Genomic DNA, 13,895 nt, shown 5'->3' on the forward strand with positions numbered 1-13,895 from the left:
CAGCACGTCCCCACCCCTCCACTCCACTCCCTCGTCCCTCCACTCCCTCCACTCCCTCCCCGCACGCCGGCACTCTCACTCCGAGCCCCTCTGGGTCAAAACGCCGCGCCCTTCCAAGCGCTCCTCCTTCGCGCCACCCCAAGATTCCCCTCCCTCCATATCCTGCACTCCTCCCGCACCCAGCCACGCACCCCTGCGCGCCTCCTCGTTGCACCTCCACCCCGCGGCCTCTCCCGCCTCAGGCTCGCCCCGGCGATCCAGCGCGCGGGGCGCTGGGCAGGGACATGTTTCGCTCCCCGCCGACTCCGCTGCAGACGCTGGGCGCCTTCATCTTTCTAACCCAACTGCTGCTGAATGGATCTTGCTTGGGCTTAGAGCACCTGACCACAATCTTTACACTTCTGGGCCTGGTCCTTTACTGTCAGAAAGAGTCAGCACCTGTGGCGATTTAGGGAGTCCCTCTAGGGGAAACGGTTCCATTTGCGAGGCTGTACAAGTCTTGCCACCCAGCCCGTCCCTCGCAAACCCCTTGGGTTTAGCAGTTTACTCCTAGAAGCCCGCCCAAGGCTCGTTCTCGCTCCGCCGCTAGGAGGCGCTCCCGAGGGTTTGCAGGAACTCGCTGTGGTGAAAACAACGCTGCGTGCAGTTCAGGCTGCACTTGAGTCAGCTCTCGGAGGCGAGCTGGGAAATAGTGACTGCTGACCCATGACAAAGAAACCTCTTTACTATGTTCTATTTCCAAGGCCTGAAGAAGTTCTCTGGAACACATACCGTGTCCTGAGTTGGCTCCTGCCGGTGGGTTCGTGGTCCCAGGAAGGAAGCTCCGGACCTTTGCAGTGAGTGTTTCAGCTCTTTTAGATGGTACAGACCGAAGAGTTGGCGGTAGCAAGGTTTACTGTGAAGAACTAAAGAACAAACCTCTCCTGCCGGGAAAGGGGACTCCAGCGGGATCTCTGCTGGTGGAGGGATGGGGGTGGGGGGGTGAGGGGCGGGGGTGGGGGGGTGCGGGCGTGAGGGTTGGGGGTGGGGGCAGCTTTTATTTCCTTATTGTCCCCTGCCCATCTTCCCTTTCTGTCCTGTCAGAGTGCCCTTTTTTCAATCCTCCCCGTGATTGGCTACTTTTAGAATCCTGCTGATTGGTGCGTTTTACAGAGCGCTGATTGGTGCGTTTTACAGAGTGCTGATTGGTGCGTTTTGCAGAGCACTGATTGGTGTGTTTTACAATCCTCTTGTAACAGAAGAAAGTTCCCCGAGTCCCCACTCCATCCCGGAAGTCCAGCTGGCCTCATCTCTCATACAGTTTTCTTTTTTTATTATTATTATACTTTAAATTCTAGGGTACATGTGCATAACGTGCAGGTTTGTTACATTTTGTTACATATGTATACTTGTGCCATGTTGGTGTGCTGTCTCATACAGTTTTCTAATTAGTGCTTATGTATTTCAATCACTTATTTATTCATTGACATTCTCGCCTACACGTGCATCACAGGGGAGCATCTTGATTTAGCAGTTTTGTGTGAATGCTATGGGTACCCGAAGATGTTTGGTGAGTGTGCTAACGAGGTAAACTTTAAAATATATTCCCAAAAGGATCATGCCAGTGTATTTCATGATTTTTTACAGTAAAAATCTGGTACCATATTTGGAACCAAGTAGAAACATAAAGATGTTGGACCGTTTTAAAATGTTTTCAGTGAAACAGAACGGATAACTGCAAGGCAGAAATATTTATAACTTCTAGATTACACTTTTTAAAAGCAAACTTTTGCAAAGGTAGAAAATGAAACGAGAAAAGCCAGTTTTCCAGAAGTGTCCAGTGCAATATTTCTCTAATTATTGCTCTCTTATAGATGATACAGTGATAATAATTTTCTAAGAATATTTCCCCCAAGGAGCAAAGGATAAACAAGATGGATATAGAGATATATTATTACAGGTACATTAATAATTTCCTACATATATCACAGGCAGCAAATGACAGATATTGTGAATTGTTACTCTAAAAATGTCCATACTAATCAGTAAAGGTTGCAATTTAATATTTCTGCCAAAGAATCCAAAAGTTATTAATGTGTTTTAATTGCCAAAACTAACATGATCTCACAGCCAGAACTTCTCCTTTGTTGGCTTAGAAATAAATTATTGGCAACAGTTTGTGCTGGGGATGATGATCGCAGTGGGGATCTAGAGAACTTATGAGTCCTGTGATGGAAAGCTAAACATATCTGAAGTGGTGTATGAAAACAAACAGGGGTGTGGACAAGAGACACGGTCTCCAGACTAGACTGAACATGTTACCAGTAAAAAGAATTTTGAGCAACTCAATACATGTATGTTTATTTATAAGTTATATGCATTTATGAATTTATTGTATATTTTATGTGAATACCAATATATTGTTTACATTGTAAAACAGAGAGAAATATAAATTTTAGAAGGATATATGAAAGTACATACAAATAAGAAAAGCAAGGCGGCTGAGACAGTAGAATCGCTTGAACCCGGGAGGTGGAGATTGCAGTGAGCCAAGATTGTGCAACTGCACTCCAGCTTGGGCAATGGAGGGGGTCTCCATCTCAGGGGGGAAAAAAAAATCAAAGAAAAGCACGGAATGGAGACATGCAGATCTCTGCAGATCCTCTCCCCAGTGATACAACTCTACCTGATAAAACTTCTTATTGTTATTTTGAAATTTATTTTTAGCTGTAATGAACTTTATTTTTTAAAATTCTGATGATGTAATTTTTTAATTTCAGTAGTTATGTGGATGAATTGTAGAGTGGTGAAGTCTGAGGTTTTAGTGCACCCATCACCAAGCCATATACATTGTACACAATAGGTAGTTTTTTATCCTGCACCCCTTTTCTGGCTTCTGAGTCTCCAATGTCCATTCTACCACTCTGTATGCCTTGGTGCACCCATAGCTTAGCTACCACTTATGAGTGAGAACATATGGTATTTGCTTTTTCATTCCTGAGTGATTTCACTTAAAATAATGGCCTCCAGCTCCATCCAAGTTCCTGCAAAAGACATTATTTTGTTCTTTTTTATGGATGAGTAGTAGTCCATGGTGTATATATGCCACATTTTCTTTATCCACTCATTAGTTGATGGGTAATTATGTTAGTTCCATATCTTTGCAATTGTGAACTGTGCTGCAATAAGCATATGTGTGCAAGTGTCTCTTTGATATGGTGACTTCTTTTCCTTTGGGGTAGATACCTAGTAGTGGGATTGCTGGATTGAATGGTAGGTCTACTTTTAGTTCTTTGATAAATCACCATACTGTTTTCCAAAGAGGTTGTAATAATTTACATTCCCATCAGCATGTATAAGCGTTCCCTTTTCACCACATCCACACCAACATCTGTTGCTTTTTGATGTTTTAGTAATGCCTACACTGGCTGTGGTAAGGTGGTATTTCATTGTGGTTGTAATTTGGAATTCCCTGATGATTAGTGATGTTGAGCATTTTTTCATGTTTTTGGCCATTTGTACATTCTTCTTTTGAGAAATGTCTATTCATGTCATTTTCCCACTTTTACATGGGATTATTGTTTTCTTGCTGATCAGTTTTGGTTCCTCATAGAAACTTCCTAGAATGGTCCACGCCTGTATAGATTCACTGGTGAATTATACCAAACATTTAAGGGAGAATCAATATAATTTTTTTACAAACTCTTACAAAAGATAAAAGAGGAGGAACACTTAACAATTTATTCTGTGAGGTGAGTATTACCCTGAAATCAAACCACACAAAATCCTCACAGTAAAATAAAACTACAGGTCAATATCTCTTGCAAATATAGAAATAAAAATGCTGCAAATATTACAAATAAAAATTACTAGCCAACATAATCTAGGGGCATATAAAAGGCATTATACACCATGATTGGCTGGTCCAAGTGCAGTAGTGACACAAATAATTGATGACAACCAGTTACAGATTTCTTTGTTCCTTCTCCACTCCCACTGCTTTACTTGACTAACCTTAAAAAATAAAAAATAAAAAAGTTTAAGACAAAAAACAAATTATCATCTTAATAGATACAGAAAAATCATTTGTCAAAATGAAACATCCTTTTCTAATAAAAACGTCCAACAAACTAGAAATAGAAAGGAGTTTCCTCAATCCAATAAAGGGCATTTATAAAAAACCTATAGCTAACATCATACTTAATGGTGAAAGACCTTTTTTCCCCCAAAGAAGCAAATATTAGTAGATCCAAAGGGAGTGATAGAGAGCTATAAAATAATAGTAGGGTACTTCAACACCCTAATTTCAGCAAAAGACCGATCATATAGACAGAAAAATCAACGTACGACCAAGAAGCATATGAAAAAATGCTCAACCTAACTAAACATCCAAGAAAGGTAAATTATATTGACATAGTTTGATTGTGTGCCCACCCAAATCTCATCTTGAATTGTTCCCATAATCTCCACCTGTCTTGTGAGGGACCCAATGGGAGGTAATTGAATCTTGGAGGCGGTTACGCCCATGCTGCTGTTCTTGTGCTAGCGAGTCCTCATTAGACCTGATGGTTTTATAAAGGGCTTTTCCCCCTTTACTTAGCACTTCGCCTTGCTGCTGCCATGTGAAGGACGTGTTTGCTTCTTCTTCCACCATGATTGTAAGTTTACTGAGGCCTCGCCAGCCATGCTGAACTGTGAGTCAATTAAACTTCTTTTCTTTATAGATTACCCGGTCTCTGGTATGTCTTTATTAGCAGCATGAGAATGAACTAATACACATATGATCTAGCAATCCCACTACTGGATTTATGTCTAAAAGAAATGAAATCAATATGTCGAAGAGGGACATCTACACTGTCATGTTTGTTGCATTAGTATTCACAGTAGCCAAATTATGGAATCAAGCCAAATGCTCATCATCAGATGAATGGATAAAGAGAATATTATATGCAATGAAATAGTGTTCACCCACAGAAAAGGATGAAACCCTGTCATTTGTGACAATATGGATGAGCCTGGAGGACATTTAGTAAAGTGAAATAAGCCAAGCACAGAAAGACATGTGTACTACAACATATCACCCATATGTGGAATCTAAAAAAATTGACTGATACAAGTTGAGAGTACAACAGTGGTTACCAGAGACTGAGGAGAATAACAAGAATGGGGAGAAGGGGAGAAGGTGGTCAACAGGTGAAATGTTACAGTTAGACAGGAGAAATAAGTACTGCTGCTCTTTTGCACAGTAGAGTGACTATAGCTAACAGTAATGCATTGTATATTTCACATATCTAAAAGAGGATTTTGTCGTGAATGTTCTCATGACAAAGCAATGATAAATATTTAAGGTGATGAGTATGCTAATGAACATGATTTACTTATACAATGTATACATGTATGGAAGCATCACACTGTACCCCATACATATGTATAATTATTATATGTCAATAAAAAATGAAGTTCATTAGCTTCAAAAAAAAATTGACAAGCTAGTATCAAAAGTCATATAGGAATGCAAGAGTACCAAAACAGAGAAAGTAATATGGAAAAAGAAGAACAATGTTGGGGCCTCATGATTTCTGATTTAGAAACTTACTACAAACCTATATGGTACTAGCGTACAACATATACATCAATGGAACAGAATTGAGTTCAGAAATAAACTCTCACATTTGCAGTTAATTGAACATTCAATGGGAAAAGAATTATTTTGTCAATAAATGTTTATAAAACAACCGAATATTCACACACAAAAGAATAAGGTTGGGCTCCTTCTTCCTACCACACACAAAATTTAACTGAAAATGTATTATATACCTCAATGTAAGAGCTAAAACTAAAAACTTTCAGAAAAGAAGATAAATTTTTATGAACTTGGGCCTAGCAAAAGCTTGTTACACACATCAAAATCAGTAGTAACAGAAGAAAAAACAAATTAGGCCTCATCAAAATTCAGAATGTTTCTGCAGCAAATTATACCATCAAGAAAGCCAAAGAAAACATAAAAATGGTACAAAAGATTTGCAAATTCTATATTTGATAAGGAGCTCAATAATAAAAGGATGAACTAACTGAAAATGAACATTTCTCCAAAAAAGATATACAAATAGCCAGTAAGCATAGGAAATGATACTCAAAAGCATTAGCCATTAAGAAAACGCAAATCAAAACCACAACAAGACACCACTTCACAGCCTCTAGAAATGCTATAGTAAAAAAGACAATCACAAATTTGTGAGGGTGTGAAAAAATTGGAACACTCATGTATTGCTGGAGGGAATGTAAAATGTTGCAACCATTTTGGAAAACAATTTGGGCGTGCTTCAAAACATTAAACATAGCCTTATCAGATGACCCAGAAATTTTCTTCTATTTATCTATTCAAGAAAAATAAAAACATATCCACACAAAAACTTGTATACAAATGTGCACAGTAGCAGTATTCATAACAGCAAAAATGGGGAAACAATCCAAATATACATCAACTGATGAAGGAATAAATAAAACATGATATATCCATACAATGGAATATTATTCAGTCATAAAAGGAATGAATTATTGACACCTAATACAATATGGATGAACTTTGAAAACATTAGGTGAAAGGAGTCAATGACAAAAGATCAGATAGCATAATTCATAGACATAATATGAAAAATAGATATTTAAGGGTTAATAAAAATGTTCTAAGTTGAGATTTTGGTGACTGCTGCATAACTGTGAATATAGTAAAGCCTTTTTCATTCTGTACCTTAAATGGGTCAATTTTGTGTGGCATGTGAATTATATTTTAATAAGGCTGTGAAAAATGCATATGCATAAAAAACTAGCTTTTGTTTTTCTCTCATGCTCCAGTGAGATGCAGAAGTCAGAAAGAGGATGAGGAAGCCATCAGTTCTGCTTTTACCTGTGCACTCTTTCCTTCTGTAGTTAAAACCAAGTAAGAGCTCTCAGGTCATTTCCACAACATCCATCCCCTTTCTTATTCGTTTATTTCTTTGATGATGTTCAAGGTTCCTTTTTTTTTCCCCCTTCAGCACTATGTTTTATAAGACTGTCTGCAAGCCAAGGGTTCTTCTTGTGCCTCCATTTGTATGTAAATTGGTACAGGTGATGTGTTAAACTATAACTTTAAATTTGTGACTTTAAAATTCAGTTGAACACCATGCTGTGATGAAAGAACATTGAACTTTATGCTAGAGGTCCTGGTTAATCCAAATTCTATTCTTAGATCGAACAATCTTTTCTATGGTAACAGCTACCTTTATGGGCCTGAGGCTTCTCATCAGTGACTGAAATGCTTGTTTAAAAAAAAAAAATCCCTAACATTTATTTTTTTTTTAATTGATGTTTAAAAGTTTCCTGTCTCTATTTTTTTCTTCTCAGCTTTTTTAGTATTCAGGAATGTGTTACAAGAACTGCTAAAGGTCTGAATGGTCCTGTGTTTCTTAACTGTACAACATGTGGGCTCACTGCACCTGAAATTACTATAGTTCTAAATGTCAACGATTCTGAATATTAATAACCTTCTGATTATGTAAAGACCACATAGTATAACATTAAGGGGCCTTCTGGGTCTAGAAACTGTGGGCTCTGATCTCTTTCTGTTTGGTCATTGTATGATCTTATGACCTTTGGTAAGCTGTGTAAATTCTTTTTCTTTTTTTGAGACAGTTTTCGTTCTTGTTGCCCAGGCTGGAGTACAATGGCTCGGCTTACCACAGCCTCCGCCTCCCTGGTTCAAGTGATTCTCCTGCCTCAGTCTCCCAAGTAGCTGGGATTACAGTCATGCACCACCATGCCCAGCTAATTTTGTATTTTTAGTATAGACGGGGTTTCTCAATGTTGGTCAGGCTGGTCTCCAACTCTCCACCTCAGGTGATCCGCCCGCCTCAGACAGCCTCCCAAAGTGCTGGGATTACAGGCGTGAGCCACCATGCCCGGACTGTAAATTATTTATACTTCTTTTTCCCGGTCTAAAACATGAGGGTAAAAATTAAGATGTAAATGATAGGAATGTTTTAAGAAATAAATGAGTTAAGGTATGCAAAATATAGAACACAATACTTAGAATTTAGTGAGTTATTATTATTTTTTAGAAATGCCAATATGTTTTCTTTTTTTCAAATTACACTTGCTAGTATGGGCCACTTTTCACTGGTTCCTCCAAAGGAAAGTTAATATTAAAGCAAGGTATGTAGCTAATTAATTTCAAAAAAATTCCTTTAATGTTTTACTTTATTAGAAAAATTAATGTTTCCCCTTGATTTTTTTTTTTCTCATTTAAACATGTAGTGTCGACATGGAAGTGCTGGGAAGGGATTATGGAAGTGCGGGAAGGGATTATGGAAGTGCGGGAAGGGAAGAACGTGGTCCCTTTAAATGATACTGAAGGGAGAAGGAAAGTGCTGGGTAGAGGAGGGTGTAGTCCCTGGCTAGGGCTCCACCCCCACGGACCTAGGTGAGGACAGATGAGACCACCCTGACCTGCCACACCCCCGTCCTGTGCCTAAAAATCCATGAGACCCTAGCAGTCAGACACATAGGTGGCTGGACGGCAGGAGAGGAACATCAGAAGAGTAACACAGGGGATGTGGAGAGACAGGTACTGGCACGCCAGCAGGCCACCGACCACCAACGGGCAGAAGCAGAATGACGCCTGCAGGTTGCTGATGGACAGAAGCAGAACCATGCAGAGTTTGGCTGGGGCAGCCGGAGGAGAACCCAGGATGCGGAGTGGCCCAACTCCAGGGGAAAATCATCTTCTTTCTGGCTCCCCTATCTGCTGAGAGCTACTTCTACTCAATGAAACCTTATGCTCATTCTCCAAGCCCACGTGTGATCTGATTGTGGTACACCAAGGCAAGAACCTGGGATACAGGAATACCTTTGTCCTTGTGATAAGGCAGGGATCTCCTTGAGCTGACCAACACAAGTTGCCTACAGGCGGCTAAACTAAAAGAGCACCCTGTAGCATGCCCCCTGGGGCTTCAGGAGCTGTAAACATTCACCCCTAGACACTGTCTCGGGGTGGGAGCCCCACAGCCTGCCCGTCTGTGTGCTCCCCTAGAGGTTTGAGCGACCAGGCACTGAAGAAGCAAATCACACCCTATCACAGGCCATGTGAGGAGGACAAGGGAACTTTTCCATTTCAGTGTAAAAAGTTTCTCAAGGCCAAAGCTGATTAAACTCTTCAATAGAAACTTTATGAGCCTTTAAACTCAAGGAGAACTGTTTCTGGGCCTGGGTAACTAAGTGACACAAAGTCGGGGAGTAGCTCCCCACCACTTGGGGTCAGACGTTGTGGGAGAATCAGAGGCAGGTCTGTGACATTTTGAACAGCAGACTGAGAGGGATGGGTAGACGCATGACAGTGACTGCAACAGACGGTTTTCTTTAGAAGTACGAGTGTGCAGCCTTGAAGGCTGTCCAAGAAATAGCTGTTGACAGTTAGTGCAAGAGAAAGGGAGATTTTAATCTCCTTACAAGTTGTAGCCAGTCTATTTTTGAGCTGTATATATTTGGATCTGAGTGTTCATGACTCATATCTCTGACTGAAACCTATGCGTATACATTAAAATCTCAAAAGCAGAAGTTTGAGTTACATAAAAAGCAGACTTTCATTTCAGGATAATTGTCATACGCATGGTTTGAAAAAGTGGCTCGTGGGCAGGTTGCGGTGGCTCACGCCTGTAATCCCAGCACTTTGGGAGGCCGAGGCGGGCAGATCACAAGGTCAGGAGATCGAGACCATCCTGGCTAACGTGGTGAAACTCCGTCTGTACTAAAACTACAAAAAACTAGCCGGGCGAGGTGGCGGGCACCTGTAGTCCCAGCTACTCGGGAGGCTGAGGCAGGAGAATGGCGTGAACCCCGGAAGTGGAGCTTGCAGTGAGCCGAGATGGTGCCACTCACTCCAGCCTGGGCGACAGAGCGAGACTCTGTCTCAAAAAAAAAAAAAAAAAGTGGGGGGGAAGAAAGAAAAAGAGGCTGGTGAGGGTGACAAGACACAACCGGAAAGTATTAGCAGTGAGTTTTAATAGCCCATGCTTACGTTTTGTAAGGCAGTGAGTTCCAAAATACTCAGTTTTCTCTCATGTTATATGTCAACCATTGCAGTTTGGCTTCTCTGCTGCTCTGTTTCACAGCTTTTCTCATTCCAGGACCCAGGTTAAAGGAGAACCTCTTATTTGAGATGTGCCAAGCATCACAAATTTGGATTTATTTGGGAAAAATCAAGGGAGCTGGTGAAAACACACAGTGGATCTTACAGCTTCTGTTCCACCTGGCATACGTTAACACAAGTAAGTATACTCCTACACCAAGGCAAGTCACCTACCCAGACCTGGTGTCAACAGAGCCTGGATGTATATGCTTATCCTTCACAGGACACTGTAAATCACTTGTCTGCAGATGGGCTTATATAATCTTCCAAATTATTTAGAAACTAAAAGTAAGAGAGAATGACCAGTTCAGAACAATAATGCAATCTACCACACAGGTCAGTATGCCAGATTGTATTCTGCGATTTTCCTTGCTTTTATTTTCTATCTTCAGAAATCAGCCAGTTTTACATTATTTCACAACAAAAAGCTTTATGTGTTTTGTCATTGAATGATCTCAACTCATGTAGCATGACGCTTCTGTTTCGAACAGTTACACATTCTTGTTTTTGCTAGGACACTGGTTTTTCAGCTGGGACAGGCCTCCTTAAATGTATGGGTCACTTGGTACTGACTCAGAAATAGCAGTTCTCTAACTGATTCAGTGCCATTTATGTACAGATTCTGCACGATTTTCTTGTTAACTCTACCTATGATATTATAAATCATCATTCATGGGGATAGGACCGTGTTTCAAGTTAAATAGTATTTCTGTGGTATTTTAATAGTGTAACAAATATATTAGATAATAGATAAGAATGCTTCAAAATATTCCTGCAGCTATCAAATATGATAGATGTTTCAGATGGTCTTCAGAGTCTTAATTTTTATAGCTAAACTTGAATTATTTCAAAGCATTTCTCTTTGCTATAATGAAACTAATGAGCAATGCAGTGAAAATTTATTTTAGAGTTCCAAAAGGCCACCATTAATTATCAGTGTTTTTGGCCGGGCATGGTGGTTCATGCCTATAATCCCAGTACTTTGGGAGGCCAAGGTGGATGGATCGCCTGAGATCAGGAGTTCGCTACCAGCCTGGCCAACATGGTGAAACCCCATCTCTACTAAAAATACAAAAAATTAGCTGGACGTGGTGGTGGGCACCTGTAATAATCCCAGCTACTCGGGAGGCTGAGGCAGGAGAATTGCTTGAATCCGGGAGGCAGAGGTTACAGTGAGCAAAGATCACACCATTGCACTCCAACCTGGGCCACAAGAGCGAAACTCTGTCTCAAAAATAATCATCATCATCATAATAATAATCAATGTTTTCATGCAATGACTATGTAGCCACTTCCTTTTCTATTTTGTTCAGCTCAGTTATTTTGTGTAACAAACTTTGCTCATTTGTCTTTGAAATTTATTCCATGGCCATAGTAACTTTTGGCTTTACATAACATTTTAATTTTTAAAGGTTTCACATTAATTTTTCACTCTAACTTCTTAGTACCAGTGCAAGGTGATCTGCTAAATGATTTGTTGTAAAGCAACAGATTTTGATGTTTCATTGAAATATTATAATGTTTTTACCTTTCTATAGACCTATTCCATTTTCTTCATTTTATTTAATTTAATCTGATTTTGTGATAATAAAAGCTAATAGCCCAGGTTCTTTAAGTACGTAAACATATTGGGAGAAGTCAGACATGTTCTGAAACAAAATGGACTTTTTATAGCTCTAATACCATTTGTGTTTTACTTTTTCAGTATATTAAGTGTAGCCTAGTGTCTAAAAGTAATTATTGCAATTTAACAAACTGTATTATTTCTAGACAAGTATTTATCCAATAAAACAGTATTAATATGTCTTTATTTATTTTCCTGTAAGTTTTTTACATTTCTGCCTTTTTACTGAGGAATTTTGTGGGTTTTTTCATAGGAGAAATCCCTATCTTTTTATCAAATTTCATAATCTTAATTTAGAATAGTTACAATTATTGCCATGATCTCGTGCCAACTACTTAATTTTACTAAATCTTAACTCTATCAATTTTTGTATAATTAAAAAATCATTTTAACAAAGTTAATTTCTGAAGACATGCTAGTGCCATACGCTCTGTCACTGCCCCCTTCTTTCTCAACTCTCTTTTCTTTCCTGCTTCTCCTTTTTATATCGATAGACAATTTCAATTTTCTTTTCTTCTTTTCTAGTCTTTTGTGTTTTGTGTCATTTCCCCCACTTTCTCTTTCTTCCAGCTTTTCTTCCTTTACTTTGGTCCATCATTCATTTTTCATCCCCATTTATTTATCTAATATCATTCTTGGAATTCGTATCTACTTGATGTTTTCACTTGAAATTTACTTGATCTTTCTCTTTGTCCTTTAATAATTTATGATTGCTGTCACAGCACACTAAAATCCCTGCTGCCTTCTGATGTCAGGGATGCTTTGAGAGGGCGCAAGTCTTCATTCTGCCTGTCTTACTTTTTCTTTTAGCAAATATTGAAAAACATGATGATATTTAGTGTTATAAAGGTTTTGGACAAACGACAGTTTCATAAGCTATTAATAGGTGGGTTTTTTTTCGTTTGTTTTTTGTTTTGTTTTGTTTTGCTTTTTGAGACAGAGTTTCGCTCTGTCGCCCAGACTGGAGTGCAGTGGCGCTATCTTGGTTCACTGCAAGCTCTGCCTCCCGGGTTCACGCCATTCTCCTGCCTCAGCCTCCCGAGTTGCTGGGAGTACAGGCGCCCACCACCATGCCCGGCTAATTTTTTGTATTTTTAGTGAAGACAGGGTTTCACCGTGTCAGCCAGGATGGTCTGGATCTCCTGACCTCGTGATCTGCCTGCCTCAGCCTTCCAAAGTGCTGAGATTACAGGCGTGAGCCACTGCGCCCAGCCAGTACGAGTTTTTAAAAGTGAAACAATGCTTCTGGAAGACAAATTAGTTGGAAGACAAATCCATCAAAAACTTCTAAAAATATGTTTTGGAACAGTGATTCCATTAATACTACCAGGGATTTTTCTTAATATAATATTTTGACAACGTTGCAAAGATAAACTTTGAGATTGTCATAGCATTATTAATTGTAATGTAAATTTGTAAACAACTCAAATGTCTAATCAATAAGGCATTGATTAAATGAACTATTGTATAGCTGTACAGTGGAATATCAGTCAATAAAATGATGAGGTAAGTTTATGTGACTTGAAGAGGTGTTTATGATGTATTGATAAAAAAGACAAATATAGAATAGCCTTATAGAACAACTTACTTTAAAAATACATTTTTCTTTATGAGCGCAGAAGGTTTGAAGAATATACAACTAAACGTTATCTTAGGCAAGTGAAGCCAGACATTTTCTTTTATTTCTTTTTTTCACTTTGTTTTCTGAATGTTTAATAAGGGGGAAAATCCATTTTTAATACTTTTAAAAATGAAAATTTCTGGCCGGGTGCAGTGGCTCACTCCTATAATCCCAGCACTTTGGGAGGCTGAGGCAGATCACGAGGTCAGGAGATCGCGACCATCCTGGCTAGCACGGTGAAACTCTGTCTCTACTAAAACATACAAAAAATTAGCCAGGCGTGGTGGTGGGTGCCTGTAGTCCCGGCTACTCAGGAGGCTGAGGCAGGAGAATGGTGTGAACCTGGGAGGCAGAGCTTGCAGTGAGCCAAGATAGCACCACTGCACTCCAGTCTGGGCGACAGAGCGAGACTCAATCTTAAAAAAAAAAAAAAGAAAAAGAAAATTTCTGACCAATAAGTTCCTAATTGTGAGATCATTGTGTTAGGTATATTTTGGATTTTCAGA

The 13,895-nt window shown here is 39.5% G+C and overlaps 1 protein-coding gene and 1 long non-coding RNA gene across 4 annotated transcripts in view; one reads left to right on the forward strand and one right to left on the reverse strand.

Moving 5' to 3' along the window:
* The window catches only part of LOC105490258 (sarcoglycan gamma), a 100,076-nt gene extending 99,282 nt beyond the window's left edge, over positions 1-794 (reverse strand). The window contains exon 1 of the mRNA XM_071081556.1: positions 772-794. The gene's annotated coding sequence lies outside the window, so the exon portion shown is untranslated. The remainder of the gene's footprint in view (positions 1-771) is intronic.
* Positions 92-13,895, forward strand: part of LOC139359156 (uncharacterized) — a 39,804-nt gene continuing 26,000 nt past the window's right edge. Inside the window, exons 1-5 of one of the 3 annotated variants that reach the window (XR_011614967.1) lie at positions 96-836; positions 4,580-4,673; positions 6,835-6,919; positions 10,143-10,283; positions 10,368-10,480. This is a non-coding gene — a long non-coding RNA (uncharacterized lncRNA). Of the gene's footprint in view, positions 837-4,579; positions 6,920-10,142; positions 10,284-10,367; positions 10,481-13,895 lie in introns of all 3 variants that reach the window. The other 2 variants (XR_011614968.1, XR_011614969.1) reach the window with 2 other exon arrangements.

Source organism: Macaca nemestrina, chromosome 16 (genome assembly GCF_043159975.1).
Source record: "Macaca nemestrina isolate mMacNem1 chromosome 16, mMacNem.hap1, whole genome shotgun sequence".
NCBI lineage: Eukaryota > Metazoa > Chordata > Mammalia > Primates > Cercopithecidae > Macaca > Macaca nemestrina.